The sequence below is a fragment of the Onychomys torridus genome, chromosome 4, assembly GCF_903995425.1.
Source record: "Onychomys torridus chromosome 4, mOncTor1.1, whole genome shotgun sequence".
In the NCBI taxonomy this organism is placed as follows: Eukaryota; Metazoa; Chordata; class Mammalia; order Rodentia; family Cricetidae; genus Onychomys; species Onychomys torridus.
Window position 1 is genome coordinate 79155847 of NC_050446.1, and position 12820 is coordinate 79168666.

Below are 12820 nucleotides of genomic sequence, written 5' to 3' on the forward strand. Positions count from 1 at the left end.
GCATCCCCGCGCGGTACCACCGCGCGCCCCCAGCTCCCGCGCGCGGGGCCCGAACCGTACTCTGCACTAGCGAGGTCCTCGTGGGGAGCGGGGAAGGGGGGGGGAGGCTTCCCTCCGCCCAGTGTTCCCAGATCTTGAGGAGGAAAGGTCAGCGGGGATAGTCCTCTGGCCAGGGAAGGAACTAGACACTATCATGGTCAACCTGCCTGCATCTTGGGAGATCTCTCCGAGGATGAGCGAGGGAGCTTTGTGCAGGTTGTTCACTACTTCTCTGAGGGTCTGGCAGACACCTGCATGCCAGATTTAGCCCTGAAGAACTGAAGCTGTTGTGACCTATTTGCAGTGAAAGTAAAGAAAAACACATTATAAACATTTGTTACAGCCATACTACGGGAGAGGCTGTGCATTGGGCTTTGGGACAACTACAAGCATTTCCAAAAAGTCTCCCCCCAAATAGGAGAGCTGACAAGTCAGTCACTCCCTAGTGGGGCAAATGGCAGAGTCAGCTTGAATTGCCCTTCTCCTCTTACCCTTGTTCTGCCCTCATGCCCTTGAGCAGGCTACCCAGCTTGCAGGTGCTTCAAGCACCCTTCAGTCAGTAAGTTATTTGCCTAGTATCCATGGCTTGCCAGCTACTGTGTTAGGCACTAGGCATATAAGCAATGAGGGAGAAACACTCACATTGACCTGGTGAAACGCATCTGTTCATCCGACAGTATTTATTCATCCAAAACGGCCTGTTATATGCCAAGCCCTATTCCAGACACGTGGACAACGGCCACAAGCATAATCCCCATGGGCAATAAACTGACTACCAGACAATGCTAACAAGCCTCAGAGAAAATGGTAAGGTAAAAGGATGGAAAGTGGGAATGGAGGTGTTGCAAGCATTAAACAGGATGAAAAAGGATTCCCTGTGAAGGTGACATTTGAGAGAAGACCAGAAGGAAGTCAAGGGACAAGCCAAGCTGAAGGAGCATTCTAGATAAAGCGATCCATAAGGGCAAAAACCCTGAGGCTGGTCTGGCCTGGTGTGTTCAAGGCACAGCAGGCCGAAGGGTGCTGAGAGATAGGAGCCAGCCCCTCCCCACCCCCACCCCACCCAGCAGAGCAAGCTGACAGTTCTGGTGAAGTGTGTACTCTCTGTCACCTGTGTCCATAGGACAGCAGTAACATTGTTTTGCAGAAGATGCATTGTCACGTGCTAACTTTTCAGAGACCAGATATGTCCTAGCATGCATTCAGATTTGTTGAAATTAGCACAGGTTGAGTATTCCTAATCTTAAAATCTGAAATGCTCAGAAAGTTCCAGGGCTGGTGAGATGGTTCATAGAGCAAAGGCACCTGCACCAAGCTTGACTAACAACCTGAATTTGATCGCTGGACTCTACCTGCATGGTAAGAGACAGTCCTGTGGGTTGTCCTCTGATCCTTATCTGCATATACTAAATAAATAAAGTAATAATAGTTGAACATGAACTCTGAAATATTTCAAATTAGAGACATTCAACTAATAAAGTTTATACAAATATCCCCACATCCAGACAACTTTGAAATGTGCAGCATTTCTGGTCCCAGAGTATTTTGGATAATGGGTATTCGTACTCTCCCTCCTGGGGCTGTGATTTAGCCTTGCTCTTTGGTTAACTTAATTTTACTGTTTGGGGTTGTTTTAAGAAATTTACAAACCAGGCATGGTGACGCATGCTTTTAATCCCAGCACTCAGAGGCAGAGGCAGGTGGATCTCTGTGAGTTCAAAGTCAGACTGGTCTATGGATCGAGTTCAAGGACAGCCAGGACTACACAGAGAAACCCTGTCTAAGAAAGGAAGGAAGGGAGGAAGGGAGGGAGGGAGGGAGGGAAGAAGGAAGGAAGGAAGGGAGGAAGGGAGGGAGGGAGGGAGGGAGGGAGGGAAGAAGGAAGGAAGGAAGGAAGGAAGGAAGGAAGGAAGGGAAGAAGGAAGGAAGGAAGGAAGGGAAGAAGGAAGGAAGGAAGGAAGGAAGGAAGGGAAGAAGGAAGGAAGGAAGGAAGGAAGGAAGGAAGGGAGGGAAGAAGGAAGGAAGGAAGGAAGGGAGGGAGGGAAGAAGGAAGGAAGGGAGGAAGGAAGAAAGGGAGAGAGGGAGGAAGGAAGGAAGGAAGGAAGGAAGGGAGGAAGGGAGGAAGGAAGGAAGGGAGGAAGGGAGGAAGGGAGGGAGGGAGGAAGGAAGGAAGGAAGGAAGGAAGGAAGGGAGGAAGATGCAGTTTCCCCAAACAATAAGAGTCATTTCGAGGCACAGGCCCATTCAGGAAGGTTATTCAACATCACAAAGTCTGAGGAATGGCAGGTGATAATCCCAGAGACAAGGACATGGGATGGGGATGATGGCAGGCAGTCTAGGTCTAACCACCAACAGATACAGATGTCAAGCGAGCGTGCCCAGCAGGGGGAAGGAGGGAGGCAGGGAATCACAGACTAGGAACAGTGAGGGCACTTCATTCAACACCTGCAGCTCGTGTTGAAATAGGACAGAAGAAGGGAAGAGATGTTCAGGCCTGTTCATGGAAGGTTCTGGATACATCTAGGCTTTTCCTTAAAGAAAGGAGGGAGGGAAAGGAGAAGGGGATTCAAGAGCACCTGGCACATGGCTTTACATGGGAGCAAGGGACACAAGGTGGGAGTGATAAGGAAGATCTTGGACTTTTCCAGCTGCAGTTGTAGCCAGCTGTGATATGTGTTAGATTAAGATGGAATGGACAGAGTTGCCAGCCCAAGACATAAAAGGTCCAGATGGAGAGCATATAAAACAAGACATAGCCATGGCCATGTTCTCCATGACAGTTAAGAGAGGAAACACTGGGGCTTCTGCCACAGGGAGGAGATATTCATATTCTATTTGTAACTGGAATTTTCCCTTTGCTGGTTCTTGCCAGACCTAGACATGACACAGATAGCTTTTCAGTTTCTGGTTGTTAGGTTGAGTGACTCTGTCTTCCAACAGGCTAGACTTGAGACCAGACACCATTGTATCCCTCAAGAAGCTTACAGTCCAGTAAGCAAAGTAGGTACACAGTGACCACTTTAGAACAAGGTAAGATGTGACAAAGATAGGTGAGGACTATCCATCCCCATGGGAACAGAGAGATGAGCAGATCCTCCATCCCCATGGGAACAGAGAGATGAGCAGATTCCCCCATCCCCCATGGGAACAGAGATATGAACAGATCCTCCACCCCCCATGGGAACAGAGAGATGAGCAGATCCCCCATCCCCATGGGAACAGAGATGAATAGATTCCCCCATCCCCCATGGGATCAGAGATATGAACAGATCTCCCATCCCCCATGGGAACAGAGATATGAAAAGATCCCCCATTCCCCATGGGAACATGGCTATTTCTGCCTTTAATGGGGACAAAGACTCCAGAACACCTCAAGTAGAAGTTCTCTGAGCCCAGCGAATGGCCAAGTAAGAAGTCATAAAAGGTTTAGTGTCATGGTGGGGAAGGGAAGCTATCTAGTGGGGGCAGCAGAGTGGGGCCTTAGGGAAGGGGATACCCTGCTTCAGGGCAGGGGAGCCACAGTAGAGGCAGATGCTAAGAGCCTGAGATGCTAGGCTCCAGAGCTTATACCTTAGTCAGTAAAGGGGAGGCTGTTTCCGCGGGAGCAGCAATCTTGGTGAGGTTTTCAGGGGAGTCTTCCTGCATAGTCCCTGAGGACTCAGAACACACTGTGTAATCTAACCTTGTAGCACCAAACTCCTAGCAATTCTACTGCCTCAGTTTCCAGGGTCCTAAAACTACAGATATGAGTTACCATGGCATTTTGTTTAAATTTTTGATTGATGAGTCCTTGTTTGGTAAATAGACAAACCAAACCCTTATGCTGATTTACATTTAAGATCTGTCCTCTACTAGCTAATGACTGAGAAAATCACATCTCTGTAAACCTCATCTATAAAACTGAAATGATCCAAGTAACTCCCAGATGGGACTGTTTTAAGGATTGAGTTGATACATGTCAATCATTTAGACGTACACTTGACATACAGTAAGTGCTCAATCAATCTTATTATATATTATATGATAATCGCAACCCTCTTAACCCATAAACCCTTGTATTTCATTTTAGTATTCTTAACTGGGGCTTTGGGACTTCCTTGTGTGTTAAGTTTATTGTTTAACGAGTCAAGTGTCAGTTCAAGAAGCTAGGGAGGCAGAACCCATCTCCGAGCAGCAGTTTCAGCCCCTGGGCTGAACTTCTGTCATTGCTCTGGGACACACATCTAGACCTCTCTTTGCAAGCAGCAGCTGCTCCCCAAGTCAGCATTTCACACCAGCATGCCTTCCACTTTGACTCACAAGTCCTTTCCTGTAGCCAGGTAAGTCCTAAACTCAGGTGTCTGCCAAGAGCTAAGCCTTGCCTCCACCCTCACTGGGCTCAGCACTGAAGGTCCAGTGACGCAGATGAGCAACCACAGGATGATACCCCTGCTCAAAGTGTGTGTGTGTGTGTGTGTGTGTGTGTGTGTGTGTGTGTGTGTCGGGGGGGGGGCAGGGGGTGTTTGCCAGAGGAATCACAAAGAGCAGAGTGCCAGGAGAAGAGGCTGGAGGGGTGAGTAAGGGATTTACCCTCTAATGGGGAACCAAAGCCTATCCTTTTAAGCCATGATACGTTTTAGGGCCATAGGATATGTTTAAAATAACTCATAGAATCCTCATTTTTGAGAGATGAAAGGGAGGCTGGAGGGATGCCTCAGCGGTTGAGAGGACCTGCTGCTCTTGCAGAAGGACCTGAGTTTGGTTCCCAGCGCACACACACTAGCAGCTCACAACTATCTGTAACTCCAGTTCCCAAGGACCTGATGCCTTCTGGCTTCCAGAGGACCCCAGCACATACATGATACCCACACATACATGCAGAAAGACATCCATATGCACAAAATAGAAGTAAGATATAAAATATTTGTTTAAAATGGAAAGGATTTCTTTTTTTCTCTTCTTCTTTTTTTTTTTTTAAGTAAGGCACAGTTTCTACAGGGGCCATGAGACCCAAGACCCTAGACACCACAGGATTGTGAGGCCTATGTTGCTCACTTCCTCCAAGAATGGAAGGAATTTAAAATAAAATGTATATGTGGTTTCTCTTGCTCTAATGTCCCTGAGAAAATACTAGATATAACTGAGAAGGTGCATTTCAGGGCCCTTCCTCTATCTCACTGGCCTGGCCCTGAGAAAAGTATTTAATACAGCGTTGTGGGTATCTTGTAGAAAGAACTGCCCGGGAGAGTGAAAAGATACACTTGAATTACCAATGAGGGCAGTGGGGAGCTACCGGAGAATTCCAGTCAAAGAATTATGGAGGGTCACTCCCCACCCCACCCACTGTGTAGAATGGACTGAAGGAGGGTGAGGCCGAGGAGGGTGCTGCAGAAATTCAGGCCATCTTGGTTTCCCTGTCCTCTGATATCTCCACCCATATCTCTAAAAAGCTTCCCAGGTTTCAGCCTCAAGGCCGGAGATGGCAGGCAGGCAGAGCAAGGCCCCGGTAACGCCCACCAGGAGCAGCTGCCAGCTTTCAGGTGGGTGAGTCTCAATTTAGCCCTCACAGAGGGCCTCCACAGAAGCCTAGCAACTCAACATTTGTTGACTTGAACTTATCTTCTGGTTGATGTTTCCACTCCCCCAGGTTCTAGCTAATTATCCTCTAAGTCCTCCAGTAGGAGGAGGCAGCATAGCCTGTCCTTTCTTTTGAAGTCATCAAGGGCCATTTTGTCTTGATAATATCTCTGATGCCTCCAGGATTCTCCAGTCAGAGCAGAGACATGGTCACCACCACCACCCTACATTGACACTCTGAGGCCAGCTGATTTTTACTGCATCTCTAGCTCCCTGGTTCTTTGTTTGGTTTTTGTTTCGGTTTGGTTTGTTTGTTTTGTCAAGTGCTGTGGGTTAGGGACTAGGACTAGCTAGGGAAATGTTAGTGATTTTCAACTAGCTTCAAGGCCGGAGTCCATCACCCCCCAGCTCTTAGTTTCAGCACACCCAAGGTGTCCACGTGTCTACCAAAGATGTCAGGGTATCTACCCAAGACAAATAAAAGCACATGTCCTCACAAATATTTCCATTTAAATATTTATAGCATCATTATTCATAATAGTCAAAAGTGGAAACAGCCTAAATGTCTATCAGTTGGTGAAAAGATAAACAAGTTTGGTACAACAGAATGTTCTTCCTCAGTGAGAAAAAGCAGAATACTGTTATATGCTACCACACCGAGGAACCTGGAGGATACTGTGCCAAGTGAAAAAAGCCAATTATCGAGGCTACACAGTCTATGGCTCTAGTTATAGGAAGTGTCCAGAAAAGGCAAGCCCAAAGAGACCAAAAGTAGATTCCTGACACCAAAGGGATTAAAAATACTAAGTGGCGATATGGCACAAAGTTCCACTCCAGGCGGATAGAAATACTCTCAACTAGATTGTGGTGCAGGTTACATCATTCTGTAAGTGTCCTAAAATTTATGTCATATAAATTTTATTGGAGATACATTGGGGATTGAACCCAGGGTCTCCCAGACACCATATGAGGGCTCTACCACTGAGCTGCATCCCCAGCCTCATAAATCATGTCTTAACAAAATAGTTCAAAACAAAAGCTGGACCTAGCAGAAGAGGCTCAATAAATCTTAGATGCTGTCACATAATTCTTCCTCAAGCACATAAAAAGGAAAGAGATTTTTGTACTTAAATTTGCATCGTAAAGTACTTTTTTTTTGGAAAGGTCATTAAGAAGTATATTATAAAATAAAAATACATACATATCCGAACAAGGACATTAGCACATCAGCAATAAATGTCATCACCTGGAACCACCAGCACTCCCTTTCATTGGCCAACACACGTCTGTTTTAGAAGATCTGATTCATGCATCTGGAACTAGAGGAATCCAGCATCCATTTAAAAGCAACAGGCAGAATCTTAATGCCGCTTTTCATTCCAGAGTGCCAGGTAAGTGTCTGTCAATAAATGCTTGTGTATACTTACCCAGCCTTTTATCGTTCCCTCACAAAGGCTGCCTGAGCCCTCATTTTGATCTTCACTCCATTCATGAAACAGCCGGATTGTCTCTAATATGCTGAGCATGATGTTCTATGGGGTTCTGAAGATGAGGTAGGCAAAATCCATATCCTTGGAGGTCTCAGAATACAGCAAGGGAGGAATAAAAGTATAAAGCAATCACTGTTGCAATAGGTGAAATGACATATGGATTTGATCTCTTCTAGTGTCAAGCAAGGCTTGCAAAGGATACTGAAGAGGAGCCTTGGGAAGCAGACAAGATGAGGGCAAGAAAGAGGGCATTTCCACCATGCAGAGATGCAGAAGTACAAATCCATCGGTTGCTAATGTAGCTGTTCTGTACAAGGAACCATGAGTTTTACTGGGAGAAGACATATCATAGGGAAGCTGGTGACCTCCTCAGAGTTGGACAGTAACACGAAAGCTGAACGTCAAGAGTTCTGAGCTTTGGAGACTGGCCAGGACTTTCCTTGAGGCTGAATTTGATAGGCAGAGCTCTCTATCCTTCAACCTGCACTGTATATCACCTCTTCCCTGCTCCAAATTTCTTGTCATCTCCACTGCTGCTAAATGGATGAAAACTGAATTCTAGAAAGATCACTTGGCAGGTAATGAGGTGCGGAGGCGCGAGTGGATAAGGAGACAGGAAGTTGGTCACATGACACAGTTCCCAGGTGTGAGCCAAGGCAAGGTGGGGAGGGTGGAGGAAAGAAGAACTGTGCTGCCTTGGACAGTGGCAACTGGTGATGCCAAGCGGAGGGGGAAGGGAGGGAGGAGAGAGGCGAGGAGCCGTGTGTCTGAGAATGCAGAAAGGGCAGAGGAAGAGAGAACAAGAGCCTAAGACAGCACCTGAGCAGACATCTGCCCGGTGGGTCCGAGTGTCCCAAGCATTAAAGTACACACAGGTGACACAGGGCATTCACCCAGAATCTCTGTTCTAACAAACTCCACGAGACACTGATGCTGACTGATACAGCACACGTTTGAGTGACACAAGACATGCTTTAGCTTAACCAAAGAATTTCTTTACAATGAAGTTCCTGGACTAAACCCAGGGTGGTTTCTTCTCTCCCCCTACAGGACAATGTAGTTCCCCACAATGACTGTGGGCCATGCAATGCTGATCCTCGCTCCCCATGTCAGGTGTTTTAGCCAGTGCACCCTACAGGAGCTACTGTGAGAACAGTGTTAAAGCGGGGCGCCTCTAATCCCAGCCCTCAGGAGGCAGAGGCAGGCCATCTCTGAGATCAGCCCGGTCTACACAGGGAGTTCTCTGGGCAGCCAGAGCTACAAAGTGAGACCCAGTCTAAGGAGGGAGGGAGGGAGGGAGGGAGGGAGGGACAGAGGGAAGAAGAGAGGGAGGATCATGTCAAGGTCTGGCTCTTTTTTTTTTTCCCCTTGCCATGGGGGAAGCATGTCCTATATTCCTAACTCCAGGGTAAGGAACTCCTAACCTCCAGCCAGAGTCCTAAAAAAGAACAAGACTGCAGCTGTAGACAGACAGATCTGTAGCCAGCAGCAGAGCTGCCCCAGAGAAGGAATCAAAATAACCCACTAGACAGGACTATTGTTTTCGACTCCTGAAACTTTGGGGTCATTTGCTACCACAGTACAGCCAGCCAGAGTAGACTAATTAAAGAACAGACACAGTGTAGTCAAAAATGAATCTTTTAATGAAAAGTCATTAAGCTGTCAAACATTCTTTTTACGAAAACCAAACCAAGGAGATGTACAATAAGGTTGTGGTATTATTATAATTGTTTTGGTTATTTGAATGCACGTTATGAGGAGAGCTTAAAGAATATCAACCTTGGCCTGACAGCTTGGGCTACAGCATCCTTCCAGTGAACTGGAGTCACAGCCCCACGCTTCCTAACTTGAGTTACAGACATCAGTGGTTAAGCGCTGAATGCTTTATGGGTTTCTGCAGAGATGGGTGGATGTGGTTCATACCAGCTTGTGAGAGCTAATTACTAAATTTTCAGGAATTTTGTGAGCTACAGTACACAGTCATTATTTTTAAATCAAATTACAAAAGTTACAATTAAATGCCATTAAAAATCAATTGTTGACACAGGCATGGTTGAACATTCCATGGTTCCAGCGTGCATGGATTTCATTTACCACCATTTTGCTAAATAACACTAATTTGCCTATAATACGGATTCATTCTTAGTTGTCACAGCATAATAAGTGTCAATGGCTACATAAGTTAACCCTTCAGCCTACAAATCACTAATACACATGCCTCATGAACAGTGGTCAGTCACACTGCATTTTCAAAGACTTGCAGTGACTAGCCATTGCTCATCTGTCATTCAGTCCAGGTAGACAGCAAAGTGTGGTTGGGTTACCTTTCAGGCTTCCAGAGCAACAAGCCTACATAACATTTTACAAAAGCAGATAATCAGGAGCTGGGGAGGTAGCTCAGTGGTAAGAGCACTTGCTGTGACGGACATGAGTTCAAATCCCCAACAACCATGTAAAAGCTGGGCAAAGTTGTGTGTACCTACAATTCCAGCATTAGAAGTGGGGTAGGGGATGGAGAGAGGAAGAGCCAAAATGGTAAGTTTCAGGATCAGTGAGAAATTTTACTCACAGAAATAAAGTGGAGAGAGGGGGAGGGAGCCTCTACCCTTACAAGGGCCTGTGCACACCACACACATGTACACATTCATGAGAGAGAGACAGAGACACAGAGAGAAGGAAGACTTGTCTAACAAAGATGAGAAGCAAAGAATGAAAAGGGATAACAGAAGCAATGACACTGGGCCCCAAGGTAAATGGACTCAGAGAACTAGTAGCTGATGGTGGGAATGTTGACATGTGCTGTTCATGTTATTCAGATAAATCTGGGGGACTCAGGAAGGACATACACGAGCAAAGTGGTTCTCACACACACACACACACACACACACACACACACACACACAGAGAGAGAGAGAGAGAGAGAGAGAGAGAGAGAGAGAGAGAGACTTCGCTTTGCTTTTCTTCCATTTCTCTGACGATGGGAGACTTTTTAATACCTTCACGCAAAAGTTTAAAGACCATGGAACAATTGTAATTTTCCTCTATTGGTTACAACGTTGTCAGGGACTAACTGCATGCAACACTCTCCGCTTCCTAGTTGGGCTACACATTCTATTATCTCCATGCTCGACATTATTTCTGTCTGTTGGATCTCCATGAAATGCTGTGTCTCTCTTCATGACCATGTCAAGTGGCTTGAAATGGTGTCTGGTGGAAGTATTTACCCTGTAAATGGGCGAACACTTGGCAGGCTGCTTTGTTGACTGTCTAGAATTAAGAGTGTTGAAAAACCTGGCATATGCTTGTAATTTCAGCCCTTAGAAGGCTGAAGCAAGAGGTGTGTGAATTCAGGCCCAGTCTAGACTACAAAGCAAGAACTTAGACAGCTAGGTAGGTAGGTGATAGATTATAGAAGGATGGACAGGCAGATAGAAGATGGACAGACAGACAACAGGAAAAAAAAAGTGTTGGAGAAACTATTAATGTAAGTTCAATTTAGGAGGTCTCCTTAGCAGCTGCCCATTGTGAACAAGAAGAAATGCGGAAAGCATGTTTTGGTACTTGACAACCATCAGACAGAACAAAGAACCCACTCATGACATTTATGAATAAGATGCTACACTATGACTTTGTTTCACTTCAGCCTTTTATGGAGGGTGGGGGCACAAACATTTATGCCCTAACTATACCTGTTCATCAATAACATTTAAATCAGATCTGTTGAAGTAGCTAGTAATGAAATCCTCAGAGCCCCCCCCTTTTTTTTTAAATTATGGCTGGATTATATATAGTCTTAGGCTACACACACATACACGAGTTTGGGAAAATGCAATCTCCTTTGATTCCAGCCTATGAGAACCAATATGGAATTTATAAAGTACTCATTATGTGCTAAGCATTCTCTATATTGATTTATAGAAAAGTGGAAAGTGTATATGCACACCTTCCTGCCTTCCCGGTGGGTCAGTAAAAATCTACTCAACACAGAAGACATAGTCAGAAAATATGTTTAAAGGGGCAAAACTATGAAACTGGTTTGTTTGTTTGTTTCTGTTATTATGAATCAACTGCAGTGTCTCTGGGCCTTTTCATTCTTCTTAGAAATAAAGAAATGTTAAAAACTAGGGGTGATGTGAAAGGAGATAATCTAGGTTTTGGTAAATGAATGATTCTTTTCTCCTCCCAAAGCTGCCAAATCCTAGGTTTTATTTCCTTTGCTGGAGACAAAATAATCTATTTCTGACCCTGTGGCAGGTCTGTATGGTGAAAGAGGGATGGGTAAACACAGGATGTCTTCCTTCAACATACTTGAAGCACTGTCAGTTTTTAAAACATTATTTGTACACCGGAAAACCCCCTCACATTGGACTATAATGCCCATGGGACACAAGACACACTGCCCTTAGTTCTGCTTTGTTTTAGACAGTACAGAACAAACTTTTAAAGAACTCTTCCTCCCCCTACTGGCCAGTATGGAGCATCGCATTATATTGAACAGAATAACCAACCACCAAACTGGACGCCCAAACCAACTCAGGACTGGTGTGGTTTTGGCTATGCATTATCAAACTATGCTTTGAATGTGTTGCCAACATCTATCTTATTGAAAACCTAGAAGGCACCGCTCATGGGTCTGCCGTGCCATGTACTTGCTGACCCTGGGACCTAGACTTTTCTCTCCATGCTGCCATCCTGTTCACATCATCAGCCCAGTCGGCTCAGTCACTGTTGTTGGGAGTTTGTAACCCCCAGCTCCTTCACATAACAGAGTAAACTGAAGCCCAAACTTGCTCAAAATCATACTTACTCCCTTAAAAATGTATTTCTATGTATGCGCATTTTGCCTGTAAGTCCGTCTATGTACCACCTGCACGCAGAGTCTTCAGTTCTCCTGGGACAAGTTTCAGACAGTTGTGAACCACTGCCGTGTGGGGGCTGGAAATGGACCCAGTGTCTCAGCAAGAGCAACCAGTGCTCTTAATCACTGAGCCATCTCTGCATCCCCACATTTATTTATTTACTTATTTACTTACTTATTTACTTAGCAAATATTCTAGTACCAACTGAAGTCTGGCATAAAGCAAATGTCAAAGATGAGAGTCTACAAGATAAAAATGGTTCAATACCGAGTTCTCAGTCAGTGAGACAAACTAGACAAAGGAAGGAATAAGGGGCATAGTGCTTCCTCACATCTACAAGGTTCAACAGTAAAGACATTCAATGTAAGAAATAAACATAAATCAAAATACAGTATGCATGTTATGAAATGCTCAAAATTTAATAAGATATTGTTATTTGTAAAAGGAAAAGCTGGGGCTGGAGAGATGGCTCATCAGTTAAGAGTCTTGTAGAAGACTTGGGTTCACTTCCCAGCACCAACATGGCAGCTCACAACCATCTGGAACTGTAGGTCAGGGGACATGTCACCTTCTTCTAGCCTCTACAGAGTACTAGGCATGCACATGGTGCACATACATGCATACAGGTTAAACAATCACACATACCCCCCCCCCAAAAAAGCAAGTTCTTTGTATTCTGTCTTTGATGGTTAGAACAGAACCAATTACTTTAAATTGAGAACGTGGGCATTAAAAATGTTGGAGGCTTGTAAACCATGCAAAAACCTTGTTATAAATTGAAAGTAGAAAAGAGTAGCAACTGGGCCAGGAAGCCTGGTGACTGAAGTCTGGTCCCCAGAGCCAATGTAAAGGTGCAAGGAGCGGACAACTCCACAA